The following is a 14,563-nucleotide window of genomic DNA, read 5'->3' on the forward strand; positions in this document are numbered from 1 at the left end:
GATATGCTCAGACGTGAGTCCCTTCCTCACTTTGCCACTGGATTCAAGCAAGCCGGGCTGAAGACGGATGGAATGCCAGAAACCAGTCCTCGGAATCTTGTTTCCGGTCCAGGGAAGGCATCGCTTGGCAGTTCGGGCTGGACTGTTCCCATGAGGCACAGGGTCAGACTGATTTGCATATAGCCATGTCTAAACTGGGGTGGTAGAGTGGGCTAAAGAACGGTGATGGATCAAACCCAGATCTTTATACTGGGTGTGAGTGTTTGATTGGTTCAGATGCTCCATCCATCACCACCCCCTTTTGTACCGCTTTGGCCACCATAAGTGTGGCAGGGTATGCTCAGACGTGAGTCCCTTGCTCACTTTGCCACTGGATTCAAACAAGCCGGGCTGAAGACGGCTGGAATGCCAGAAACCGGTCCTTGGAAGCTTGTTTCCGGTCCAGGGAAGGCATGGCTTGGCAGTTCGGGCTGGACTGTTCCCATGAGGCACAGGGTCAGACTGATTTGCATATAGCCATGTCTGAACTGAAGTGGCAGAGTGGGCTAAAGAACAGTGATGGATCAAACCAAGATCTTTAGACTGGGTGTGAGTGTTTGATTGGTTCAGATGCTCCGTCCATCACCACCCCCTTTTGTACCGCTTTGGCCGCCATAAGTGTTGCAGGGTATGCTCAGACGTGAGTCCCTTGCTCACCTTGCCACTGGATTCAAGCAAGCTGGGCTGAAGACGGCTGGAATGCCAGAAACCGGTCCTCGGAAGCTTGTTTCCGGTGCAGGGAAGGCATGGCTTGGCAGTTGGGCTGGACTGTTCCCATGAGGCACAGTGTCAGACTGATTTGCATATAGCCATATCTGAACTGGGGTGTCAGAGTGGGCTAAAGAACGGTGATGGATCAAACCCAGATATTTTGACTGGGTGTGAGTGTTTGATTGGTTCAGATGCTCCGTCCATCACCACCCCATTTTGTACCGCTTTTGCCGCCATAAGTGTGGCAGGGTACGCTCAGACGTGAGTCCCTTGCTCACTTTGCCACTGGATTCAAGCAAGCCGGGCTGAAGACGGCTGGAATGCCAGAAACCGGTCCTCGGAAGCTTGTTTCCGGTCCAGGGAAGGCATGGCTCGGCAGTTCGGGCTGGATTGTTCCCATGAGGCACAGGGTCAGACTGATTTGCATATAGCCATGTCTGAACTGGGGTGGCAGAGTGGGCTAAAGAACGGTGATGGATCAAACCAAGATCTTCTGACTGGGTGTGAGTGTTTGATTGATTCAGATGCTCCGTCCATCACCACCCCCTTTTGTACCGCTTTGGCCGCCATAAGTGTGGCAGGGTATGCTCAGATGTGAGTCCCTTGCTCACTTTGCACTGGATTCCAGCAAGCCGGGCTGAAGACGGCTGGAATGCCAGAAACCGTTCCTCGGAAGCTTGTTTCCGGTCCAGGGAAGTTATGGCTTGGCAGTTCGGGCTGGACTGTTCCCATGAGGCACAGGGTCAGACGGATTTGCATATAGCCATGTCTGAACTGGGGTGGCAGAGTGGGCTAAAGAACAGTGATGGATCAAACCCAGATCTTTTGACTGGGTGTGAGGGTTTGATTGGTTCAGATGCTCCGTCCATCACCACCCCCTTTTGTACCGCTTTGGCCGCCATAAGTGTGGCAGGGTATGCTCAGACATGAGTCCCTTGCTCACTCTGCCACTGGATTCAAGCAAGCCGGGCTGAAGACGGCTGGAATGCCAGAAGTCGGTCCTCGGAAGCTTGTTTCCGGTCCAGGGAAGGCATGGCTTGGCAGTTCGGGCTGGACTGTTCCCATGAGGCACAGGGTCAGACTGATTTGCATATAGCCATGTCTGAACTGGGGTGGCAGAGTGGGCTAAAGAACGGTGATGGATCAAACCCAGATCTTTTGACTGGGTGTGAGTGTTTGATTGGTTCAGATGCTCCGTCCATCACCACCCCCTTTTGTACCGCTTTGGCCTCCATAAGTGTGGCAGGGTATGCTCAGACGTGAGTCCCTTGCTCACTTTGCCACTGGATTCAAGCAAGCCGGGCTGAAGACGGCTGGAATGCCAGAAACCAGTCATCGGAAGCTTGTTTCCGGTCCAGGGAAGGCATGGCTGCGCAGTTCGGGCTGAACTGTTCCCATGAGGCACAGGGTCAGACTGATTTGCATATAGCCATGTCTGAACTGGGGTGGCAGAGTGGGCTAAAGAATGGTGATGGATCAAACCCAGATCTTTTGACTGGGTGTGAGTGTTTGATTGGTTAAGATGCTCCGTCCATCACCACCCCCTTTTGTACCGCTTTGGCCACCATAAGTGTGGCAGGATATGCTCAGACGTGAGTCCCTTCCTCACTTTGCCACTGGATTCAAGCAAGCCGGGCTGAAGACGGATGGAATGCCAGAAACCAGTCCTCGGAATCTTGTTTCCGGTCCAGGGAAGGCATCGCTTGGCAGTTCGGGCTGGACTGTTCCCATGAGGCACAGGGTCAGACTGATTTGCATATAGCCATGTCTAAACTGGGGTGGTAGAGTGGGCTAAAGAACGGTGATGGATCAAACCCAGATCTTTATACTGGGTGTGAGTGTTTGATTGGTTCAGATGCTCCATCCATCACCACCCCCTTTTGTACCGCTTTGGCCACCATAAGTGTGGCAGGGTATGCTCAGACGTGAGTCCCTTGCTCACTTTGCCACTGGATTCAAACAAGCCGGGCTGAAGACGGCTGGAATGCCAGAAACCGGTCCTTGGAAGCTTGTTTCCGGTCCAGGGAAGGCATGGCTTGGCAGTTCGGGCTGGACTGTTCCCATGAGGCACAGGGTCAGACTGATTTGCATATAGCCATGTCTGAACTGAAGTGGCAGAGTGGGCTAAAGAACAGTGATGGATCAAACCAAGATCTTTAGACTGGGTGTGAGTGTTTGATTGGTTCAGATGCTCCGTCCATCACCACCCCCTTTTGTACCGCTTTGGCCGCCATAAGTGTTGCAGGGTATGCTCAGACGTGAGTCCCTTGCTCACCTTGCCACTGAATTCAAGCAAGCTGGGCTGAAGACGGCTGGAATGCCAGAAACCGGTCCTCGGAAGCTTGTTTCCGGTGCAGGGAAGGCATGGCTTGGCAGTTCGGGCTGGACTGTTCCCATGAGGCACAGTGTCAGACTGATTTGCATATAGCCATATCTGAACTGGGGTGTCAGAGTGGGCTAAAGAACGGTGATGGATCAAACCCAGATATTTTGACTGGGTGTGAGTGTTTGATTGGTTCAGATGCTCCGTCCATCACCACCCCATTTTGTACCGCTTTTGCCGCCATAAGTGTGGCAGGGTACGCTCAGACGTGAGTCCCTTGCTCACTTTGCCACTGGATTCAAGCAAGCCGGGCTGAAGACGGCTGGAATGCCAGAAACCGGTCCTCGGAAGCTTGTTTCCGGTCCAGGGAAGGCATGGCTCGGCAGTTCGGGCTGGATTGTTCCCATGAGGCACAGGGTCAGACTGATTTGCATATAGCCATGTCTGAACTGGGGTGGCAGAGTGGGCTAAAGAACGGTGATGGATCAAACCAAGATCTTCTGACTGGGTGTGAGTGTTTGATTGATTCAGATGCTCCGTCCATCACCACCCCCTTTTGTACCGCTTTGGCCGCCATAAGTGTGGCAGGGTATGCTCAGATGTGAGTCCCTTGCTCACTTTGCACTGGATTCCAGCAAGCCGGGCTGAAGACGGCTGGAATGCCAGAAACCGTTCCTCGGAAGCTTGTTTCCGGTCCAGGGAAGTTATGGCTTGGCAGTTCGGGCTGGACTGTTCCCATGAGGCACAGGGTCAGACGGATTTGCATATAGCCATGTCTGAACTGGGGTGGCAGAGTGGGCTAAAGAACAGTGATGGATCAAACCCAGATCTTTTGACTGGGTGTGAGGGTTTGATTGGTTCAGATGCTCCGTCCATCACCACCCCCTTTTGTACCGCTTTGGCCGCCATAAGTGTGGCAGGGTATGCTCAGACATGAGTCCCTTGCTCACTTTGCCACTGGATTCAAGCAAGCCGGGCTGAAGACGGCTGGAATGCCAGAAGTCGGTCCTCGGAAGCTTGTTTCCGGTCCAGGGAAGGCATGGCTTGGCAGTTCGGGCTGGACTGTTCCCATGAGGCACAGGGTCAGACTGATTTGCATATAGCCATGTCTGAACTGGGGTGGCAGAGTGGGCTAAAGAACGGTGATGGATCAAACCCAGATCTTTTGACTGGGTGTGAGTGTTTGATTGGTTCAGATGCTCCGTCCATCACCACCCCCTTTTGTACCGCTTTGGCCTCCATAAGTGTGGCAGGGTATGCTCAGACGTGAGTCCCTTGCTCACTTTGCCACTGGATTCAAGCAAGCCGGGCTGAAGACGGCTGGAATGCCAGAAACCGGTCCTCGGAATCTTGTTTCCGGTCCAGGGAAGGCATGGCTTGGCAGTTCGGGCTGGACTGTTCCCATGAGGCACAGGGTCAGACTGATTTGCATATAGCCATGTCTGAACTGAAGTGGCAGAGTGGGCTAAAGAACGGTGATGGATCAAACCAAGATCTTTAGACTGGGTGTGAGTGTTTGATTGGTTCAGATGCTCCGTCCATCACCACCCCCTTTTGTACCGCTTTGGCCGCCATAAGTGTGGCAGGGTATGCTCAGACGTGAGTCCCTTGCTCACTTTGCCACTGGATTCAAGCAAGCCGGGCTGAAGACGGCTGGAATGCCAGAAACCGGTCCTCGGAAGCTTGTTTCCGGTCCAGGGAAGGCATGGCTTGGCAGTTCGGGCTGGACTGTTCCCATGAGGAACAGTGTCAGACTGATTTGCATATAGCCATATCTGAACTGGGGTGTCAGAGTGGGCTAAAGAACGGTGATGGATCAAACCCAGATATTTTGACTGGGTGTGAGTGTTTGATTGGTTCAGATGCTCCGTCCATCACCACCCCATTTTGTACCGCTTTTGCCGCCATAAGTGTGGCAGGGTACGCTCAGATGTGAGTCCCTTGCTCATTTTGCCACTGGATTCAAGCAAGCCGGGCTGAAGACGGCTGGAATGCCAGAAACCGGTCCTCGGAAGCTTGTTTCCGGTCCAGGGAAGGCATGGCTCAGCAGTTCGGGCTGGATTGTTCCCATGAGGCACAGGGTCAGACTGATTTGCATATAGCCATGTCTGAACTGGGGTGGGAGAGTGGGCTAAAGAACGGTGATGGATCAAACCCAGATCTTTTGACTGGGTGTGAGTGTTTGATTGATTCAGATGCTCCGTCCATCACCACCCCCTTTTGTACCGCTTTGGCCGCCATAAGTGTTGCAGGGTATGCTCAGATGTGAGTCCCTTGCTCACTTTGCACTGGATTCCAGCAAGCCGGGCTGAAGACGGCTGGAATGCCAGAAACCGTTCCTCGGAAGCTTGTTTCCGGTCCAGGGAAGTTATGGCTTGGCAGTTCGGGCTGGACTGTTCCCATGAGGCACAGGGTCAGACGGATTTGCATATAGCCATGTCTGAACTGGGGTGGCAGAGTGGGCTAAAGAACAGTGATGGATCAAACCCAGATCTTTTGACTGGGTGTGAGGGTTTGATTGGTTCAGATGCTCCGTCCATCACCACCCCCTTTTGTACCGCTTTGGCCGCCATAAGTGTGGCAGGGTATGCTCAGACATGAGTCCCTTGCTCACTTTGCCACTGGATTCAAGCAAGCCGGGCTGGAGACGGCTGGAATGCCAGAAGTCGGTCCTCGGAAGCTTGTTTCCGGTCCAGGGAAGGCATGGCTTGGCAGTTCAGGCTGGACTGTTCCCATGAGGCACAGGGTCAGACTGATTTGCATATAGCCATGTCTGAACTGGGGTGGCAGAGTGGGCTAAAGAACGGAGATGGATCAAACCCAGATCTTTTGACTGGGTGTGAGTGTTTGATTGATTCAGATGCTTCATCCATCACCACCCCCTTTTGTACCTGTCTTGATTTAGTATACATCCGTTTAGCAGTTTTAGAAAAATATATATTTATAGAGATGCTCGTAGAAGTCATGAAAGGTTTAAAAATAGTAAGGGTTTCTAATTGTCTGAGAGAGCTCTTTCCATTTTGGTCCTGTTGGACTGATGCTGGTTCCACAGGACTGAACATTCTGATTGGTGGCCCATAACTTGAAGAAGAAAGTTGCAGCTGCCATTACAGGATACAGGTTGTCTGTCCCTAAAACCTGAACAACCAAAGAGAAAAATATATATAAGGGGGCAGAGTGTCGGCACTCTGACCCCGTGGCGCTCATGATAGGGGGCCCAGAGGGGGTCAGGCCCTACACTCAACCTCATGCTGTTGTAACAATTTGAAATGAATCCTCAGGAACTGCATCCACCCAGAATCCAACTTTCCGGCACCTTGTCTCTAGATTTTCATATTTCACAGAGGGATAGCGTGGCCCAACGGCGGAAGAGTAAAAGAGAATATACTGCATGGAAGGAGATCTGGAAAACAAAAATTGAAAATATGCAGACAAGTAATCAGTGAAGATCTGGTTTCAGTAAGTAAATAACCATTCATTTGCCCATACATATATGGACATATATACTTAAAAGCAGCATCTGCTAGACACATAATAAATAAAATTGGTGGCATATAATATATTCATACATAGTAAATCAATAAATGACAAATGGTCTTGCATCCACACTTAATGAGACTTCTATTAAGCAGTGAGATTCTCTGCATAGGAAATGTCAGTCAGTAAAGATCTTGACAAAACAACTCTCACAGAAAAAATGCTGTTTGGGTTAGTCTATGAGGCCTTAAATTTCCAGATGTTTATGATAAATGTGTATGAAGTTCTCGAAGGGGTCTTCGATATTTGGTGATTATATTACCACATGTTATACAATTACGAAGTGTGTTGAAAAGATTGATGCTGGCAGGGCTTCCAGTGAAATTAGAGATATACTTTGGTCTGACTGAAGTCAATTATTTGGGTCATCTCATTACATGGTGAATAGTTTCCTAAAAGAAAGATTTACTGGGAAATATCATTATTATGAAAGAACCTTGAAATAAAGAAGAGCTTTTTTCTTTTTTAGGAATGGTGAAGTATTAAGGAAAGTATGTATGAAAATATTCTGTAAGTGAAATAATCTCTGGGATAAAAATTGTCAGTGTGAATTTGAAATGTTGAATACCCCATCTTTACAAGCATCTGTCCCTGGAGAGATACAACAGTAATAACTGAATCTAGTGCAAAAGGAGTGGGAGCAGTAATTTTACAGAAGAGAAAAGGTGTTGGGAGAATTATTGTAGGTGCCTCACGTTGTTTCAAAGGAGCTGAAGTTAATCATTCATTAATAGAGAGAGAAGCATAGCCTATTTCTTTGGTCCATTGAACAAGTTTAGGAATTTGATCTGGGACATAAATTTTAAGGTGTGTGCTGATCTTAAGCCATTGAAGGAGATTGATGTGAAGAAGGGTTTAGATGTAATTTCATACAGGATAAGAAGATGGGTGAACACGTTGCAGGACATTGATTTCATTGTAGAATAAGTTCCAGGTTTAAAACATTGTTCAGCAGATTGTTTGCCTAGATTGGTTAGTGTGGATGTGTGTCATTATAATGTTTATGAGTACAAATAAGAGAATGCGAGTATGTGTGAGGTGGCATTTGGAGATATCGGAAAGGATGAGTGGAGAGTGGAGTTAGAATAGGATGATGTTTTGAATAATGTGAGAGATATGATTATGGCTAGTAAAACATTGATTATGGAAAAATATTGGTGAATGGTGAAAGATGAGTTGGTGGTGGAAAAAGGTTTACTTTTTAGAGGAACAAGGTTGATTCCTCCACAAGGGTTGAGGAGCAGGTTATTGATATTGGCACACGAAGAGCACTTTGGAATTGTGAACACAAATGAAAGAATAAGGTCGAATTTTTAGTGGCTTTGTGTTCATTTAGAAATTGAACTGCTAGTGAGAGATTGTATGGAATGTAGCATTTCAGGCAAGAAATTGAAAACAAAAATCTTGCCCATGGTGTGTAGAAAATGTCCGAGATATCCATAGCAGGAGTTGGCACTAGATTTAGTAGGACCATTAACAGGAGAACATTAGATTCCTTATTTGATTGTTTTGTTAGATTTATACTGGAGGTAGGAAGAAGTAGCCAGTGTGAGTGATATTTCTACACAAAGTTTAATCAGGTTTTTGGAAGAGATTTTCAAAAGGGAAAGTTATCCAATGAGCATTTTGTTGGATAATGGTCCTCAATGTTATTCTTCTGAGATAGAGGATTATTTTAAGAGGTGTGGAAATGAGCATAGGAGAAACGATATTTATCAATCAGGAACAAATAGTGCATTGGGGAGAGTGAATAAAACCTTGAAAGATTAAATACAGCTTTTAAGGTGAATACCTTGGATTGGAGGAAGATGTTGCAGGAACACTGCATTCCTCTACAAGCAAATCTTTTGTTTTGTTTAAATGAAGGTTACCTGGCACCAAGTTGTGTCCGAGTTAGACGTTTTATAATAGGGGTATGAACATTTATTTTGTGTGAGTGAATGTAGAATGTAACAAAAAAAGAAAGAAATCTGTTGAAAGCAGGAACAGGGTAAAGGATTTGCGTGTATATGTTGGTGAGTGGGTTAAAGTGACAGCTCATGTTGGATATCAGAAATGGTCTAAGTTCACCAATCCATTGACAGTGCTTAAACTTTTTAAGAATGTGGTTGAAACCAGTGATGGTGGAATTTGGAATAAAATGTGTCTGATGAAAGTTTCTGATAGTAAACTTGATATGGGAAATTATCTAGGGAAGAAAGGGAGGAGGAGGTATGTGATGGTGAATGGAGCGTGGGACATGAGAATGAGTTTTCATTGTCTATGATAAAAAGTGAGAGAGTTAAGACATCCCAGCTATTTGGTTGATTACATTAGCTAATAGTTTTATACTTTATGTTTAGGTCCTGGGGAACTGTATAGGAGAGTTACTTATGCTATATAGAAAGGAATTCAAAATGTTCCGATCATGGTATTGATTGTAAAGTTAATTGTGTTATATTGACACCTTTATTCTATTTGGGAAGTTTCTTGTAATTAGAGGTTTTTGTATTACATTGCCTATTATTCTGTGTTAGATGGTATATGTAATAAGTGTTTAAAACAAATGGAGGAGAAAAGTGGTGTGTGCCTCGTTAATTATGTGAGTCTTGGTTAGAATAGAATCTTAGATGTAAATGCCAGATGGAATGTTGGGTTTGAGTAGAAGTGAGTTTGAAGAGAAGTGGCAGTTGGAAAAAGTAGCTGTAGGGATGGGGTGCATTTTGTAAGGAACCTCTGACCTTTATCTAGTATGAGTAAGTTGTGGTAATTAAATACACCACATCATTGACCATGTGTTGGAAGGCCGTTTATTAGTAGGTTGGGGTAGGAACACCACAATCACAAACAGTGTCTAGTCAAGTCTCAATAAATGAATCCTTGCTAAATTCCTGGTAGCTTGGTTGATGAGCAGTCCGACTTTACTTAAGAGACAGGTGTGTAAAGCATTTAATATCCCCAAAACAGTAAAAAAGTAAGACACAAAACACACAAAAATCCAACACCAACAAAGTCAAAGTTTCAGACCAACTGCGATGGAGCGTGTGTAGGTTACATGAGCGGTAGGACTGATCAATGGGCCTATTTACAAGCCCCTTGGATGTCCCTTACATCACTTTTACTGTGTTAAAAGTGATGCACTGGCGGTACAAGGGGCTTGTAAATAAGTCTCTAGGTATTTACCTTCTGACTTAGTCAATTATTTGGAGCTTTTTCTCTCAATGTCGAGCTATCATCTTTGGTGATCAGGATTTCAGTTCGATGATGGCGGCCTGCTGAGGCGTGATGCCTTGTGAGACCTGCAGATCTTTGTCTCCATCGTAGATGTCAAAGAACTTCAGAGGTTTTAGTGGGGCAAGCCTGCACAGTCAGAATGTGTCACTGTTTTTGGCTTGACTCCCAACCTCGAGGTTGGTCTTCCTATGGAACTTTTTACCCAAAACTGTCAAAAAGTTTCCAGACTTTCAGAAAATCTTCTTAAAGGTCCTTTGGGGGTCTTTGGGGGTTTACATCACCACCCAAGGGTCCAGAAACTCAGCTTTGCCTTTTGTGGGTTTTGGACTACAATCCCCATAATGCACCAGGTCAATCCATTAAAATCTAGGTGAAGCTGATCAGCTGGACTTGTCCTTGTTTGAGATGATGAGGGTGATTGTTCCAGCACTTTTTTTCCTGTTGCTGATCAGGGAGCCCACTCCTTGATCTTTGAAGCCAGACAAAGTCCTTCCTTTGTGAAGCCCTGAGAGTGTAGCAGGTGCAGGCTTTATGAGTGTAGTCCTCTCGTGTCCACTCCAAAGGTTCAGCAGGGCAGTCCTTCTTCGGATGCTTCCAAGCAGGGATCTATGTTTCTGTGCAGCTCTCCCATTTTTTCCAGGTTCTGTGATGGCAAGAGGGAGGCACCCCCAAACTATTGGATTCAAGTTGCCCCCCTCTGTGATGACCACTTCCTTAGTAGAATGGCATACTTTTTTTCCAGAATGCACATCCCAGTCCAAATCAATTTCAGGTCTGGCTAGGCTAACATTTCTCTCCACTCCCAGTCTGGCCTCTCTCCTAATCTAATTAGAGGGCCTCCCATCGGGCTGGGGTGACGGAAGTGGGGGGTTGGCCTGGTTCCTGTGTTATCTGTGTGTCTCACTTTGAAGACCAGCTTGACTACCAATCCCCCTTTATGTCCTGGCATAAGCCAGCAGCAGATATACTCCCTCCAGATGGTTGCATTGTTTCATCTGAGGCCACTTCAAACCTAATCAGGAACTGCTTGGATTAGCTTGTCAAAGGCTGGAAAGTCAAAACAGGCTGCTACAGGGCTGCTTTATGTAACGTCAGCAAAGCAAGTTCTTAAAACTATTTTCCTACAATCGCTATAATAAATCCAACCTTGGCAAGTTGTTGGTTTTATTGTAACTATTATTTAGATAAGTTGAATTAATGTTCTAGCTTGCTAATGTCAGACATTAAACGTTATTAAAGTTTATTAAAACCTATTGAGCTAGAAACAGTACAGTGGGGAAAACAAAATTGGCAGCTTTTCTCTAGTCAAGGCATAAACAATTTTCTTAAAATAAAATCCCTGTTCTTAATTGCATGGCACCCGACGCTTGAGGCATCTAGGGCAGACCATTATGGGTGATGTCTGTGTAATAACAAGGGCAGTGTTGGCTTTAAAATAACAGCAGACACCTCACAAAGCACAATTAAGAGGATTAAATCCTGAGAGGCCTCTAAACCTACATGCCTTACCATACACTATGAACTTATAGGTAGGTTGTCTAAACCAATTTTAATTACATCTAATTACCATATATCTTTTAAACAGAGCACTAGCCCTGGGCCTGGTTAGGAAAACCTAGGGCACAATCAGAGTCAGAAACCACCAGTATCAGTCACAAAAAGGGGGTGATCAGGGCAAAAAGATGACTTTCTCACACAATGTAAAGAGAATTCATTATAGTCAGGTGAACAGACAAACGCTTACTCCACTGCCCTTCTCTCTGACATGTGCTCATTTGAAGACTCAGCTCTAAACTAGAATAACCGTGATCCTTAAGCCCATTTCCATGAGCAGTGCCTCCTCCACAGCTTGGGATTCCTGCTTCCACCCCACTTATCCTTTTAATCTCAGTATTGCAACTTTACATTCAGTGTTTTCCTGTTTCCTCAAGACATAATTGGCCAGGCTTAGGAACCCTCATTCCTCTGTTTACAGATATTTTGACTTCCTGGGTTGAACTGTCACGAGAGTTCTGACATCTTTACCAAGAATATGATTAATCTTTTACATGTTTGAGTCAAACATAAATTTTGTTGTACAATCCAAGATGCACCACTGATCATATAGCCTCTGTTTTTCACAATTCCCTCTACTTGATTAATTGAAACAATGCATAACAATATATGTGAGCTCTGCTCACTTTTCTCACCTTCCTTTGTATGTTTTCTTTATCTATCCAGTATGGGTTAGCAAATACATACTTATTACTACAAGGCACTTACCTGCACTGCTGACATGTCAAGAGATTGTGTGGCATTGCTTGCCTAAAGCAATTGATAATGCTTACATTAAGGGGTTGATTGCGATCTCGCTCACATGGCCCTCCCAAAGCTATTTGTATAATTACCTCCCGACCGACTCATTCCGGGAGCCGTTCCGTCCAAACGATGAAGTACGACGCAAAAATGTGTTCAATTTCAGAACGACACGCGCGCTCTGAATCCGACGACATTTTCCATATTAGCCGGCTCCACACACTCTGAATGGACTCTTTCGGAGCCATCTTAAAAGCAGTTTCCGGCCAGGCAAGTACAATGCGCACTTACTATGTGCCGAACAGTTCACCACCTCCAGCACGTCACAGCATCCGGAAGAGCTGTATTTCAGTTTTGATTTACGCCACAACACGATCAGCGTGTACGAGACGAAGCAACCATGTATCCCATCACGCATGTCATCCCTATATTGTACGTCTATGAGTGAATCAACAACAAGAACCGACACATGCGACACAGACGGTAAGTCAGAAACCTACCATACACAAAAATGTCACCCTTCCCCAAAAGCCAACACACCCATAGGGGGTAGATGGCGGCTATTCACCCAGCATCCCGCCAGCTTTGTCCAACTCATAGGTGGTGAATGTACATCCATCCAGCATCCCCCTAGCGTTGTCCACCCTATAGGGTACCCTCTCCTAGCTAAAATCCTAGAAAGATGTGTCCTCCTCCAACTTACCCAGCACCTGGACTGCAACAACCTTCTGGACCATTCCAGACCCTCACCAATCGGGCTTCAGAAAAGGTTGCAGCCCAGGGACAGCGATCCTAAATGTCATAGACGATATCCACAAGTCTCTAGACAATGACCAATGCTGTCTGCTAATACTTTTGGATATATGGTCAGCCTTTGACACGGTTGACCACAAATTACTCATTAAGGTACTGCAAGAAAGGGTAGGAGCAGATGACGTGGTCCTACAATTATTCACCTCTTTTCTACAGAACCTCACCCAAAGAATAAAAATCAATAACTTCTTGTCTGACCTACATCCCATCAGCAGGGAGGTACTACAAGGATCAGTTCTCTCTCATGGAACCCATTACCTCCATTCTCAAGAAACCAACATACCCTTCCATCTTTTTGCGGACAACACCCAGATCTATCTCGAAACCTCCTCCAATAATGACATTCAAAGACCAAACCACACTAAGTGAAGTTCAACACTGGCTAACACTCAACCACCTGAAACTCAACCAAGACAAGACAGAAATCCTGCTCATTTCCAATAAGGAGCAAAACCCCCAAGTCACAGAATGGGTAAAAGCCATTGATTCTCTCAACTGCAATCTCAACCTGACTGTCCGTTAAATCACTGGGAATCACGCTGGACCCAAAATTAGACATGGCCAAGCACATCAAGAATTCTGCTAAGAGCGCCTTCCTCAAACTTAAACTGCTCAACAAAATAAAAGCCTTCAACCCTCCAAGCGATCTCAAACAAGCCACTCAATCCCTGGTGTTGTCCAGACTGGACTATGTGAATACAACCCTCACAGGACCAGCAAAGTCTAACTTAGCTCATCTTAGATCAAATCTTAATGCAGCCACCAGAATGGTCACCGGAGTAAAGAAATTTGAACACATTTCGGCGGCACTCAGAGAACTAAGATGGCTCCCAGTCGAAATGTGTGCCAACTTCAGAACTGCTTGTCTCACGCACAAAGCTCTGCACACTGGGAAACCCACCTACCTGGCTGCCAAACTCAAGAAAGTCGGCCAGACAAGGAACCTCAGGAGCACCAATACTCTACTCCTCATTCCCCCGAAAACCCGCAAACAAAAAACCTCATCTCGATCCTTCTCTGAAAATCTGGAACTCCATCCCAGTTCATATCAGGACTAACCCTCCGTTGTAAAATTCAAAAGGCAGCTCATAGACCTCTTCCTCAACCTTTCCCTTCTGAATGGATAGCTGCCGCCCGAATGCAGAGTCTTGCCCATTGCGCCACTCAGCCACCTTAATACTAAGCCTTCTACCTCACCCACCTCCTGACTCGTTCCTATGCCCACCTCCCCAGAAATGGTCTCTCTCGAGTCAATGTGTTTATTACCCCTATATTCAGAGATTTTTTGCTATCAATGTTGTAATCTGCTCTGAGATTTTCGATTCTTCAGTAGTCAATATGGATACTACTGTTATTTCTGTGTGATTTCCCCACCACTTATGTTGTAAAGCGCTCTGAGACCTTCTGGTCTGGCTAGAGCTATATAAAACTCCTAAATAAATAAATAAAATAAATGTTCATCCCCCCAGCATTGTTCACCCCATAGGAGGTGGATGTCCATTCACCCAGCATCCCCCAACATTGTCCACCCCAAAGGGGATGTATGTCCACCCCCCAGCATTGTACACCCCATAGGGGTGTATGTCCATCCCCCAGCATTTTACACCCCATAGGGGTGTATGTCCATCCCCC

This window comes from Lissotriton helveticus, chromosome 4_1 (genome assembly GCF_964261635.1).
Source record: "Lissotriton helveticus chromosome 4_1, aLisHel1.1, whole genome shotgun sequence".
Lineage (NCBI taxonomy): Eukaryota > Metazoa > Chordata > Amphibia > Caudata > Salamandridae > Lissotriton > Lissotriton helveticus.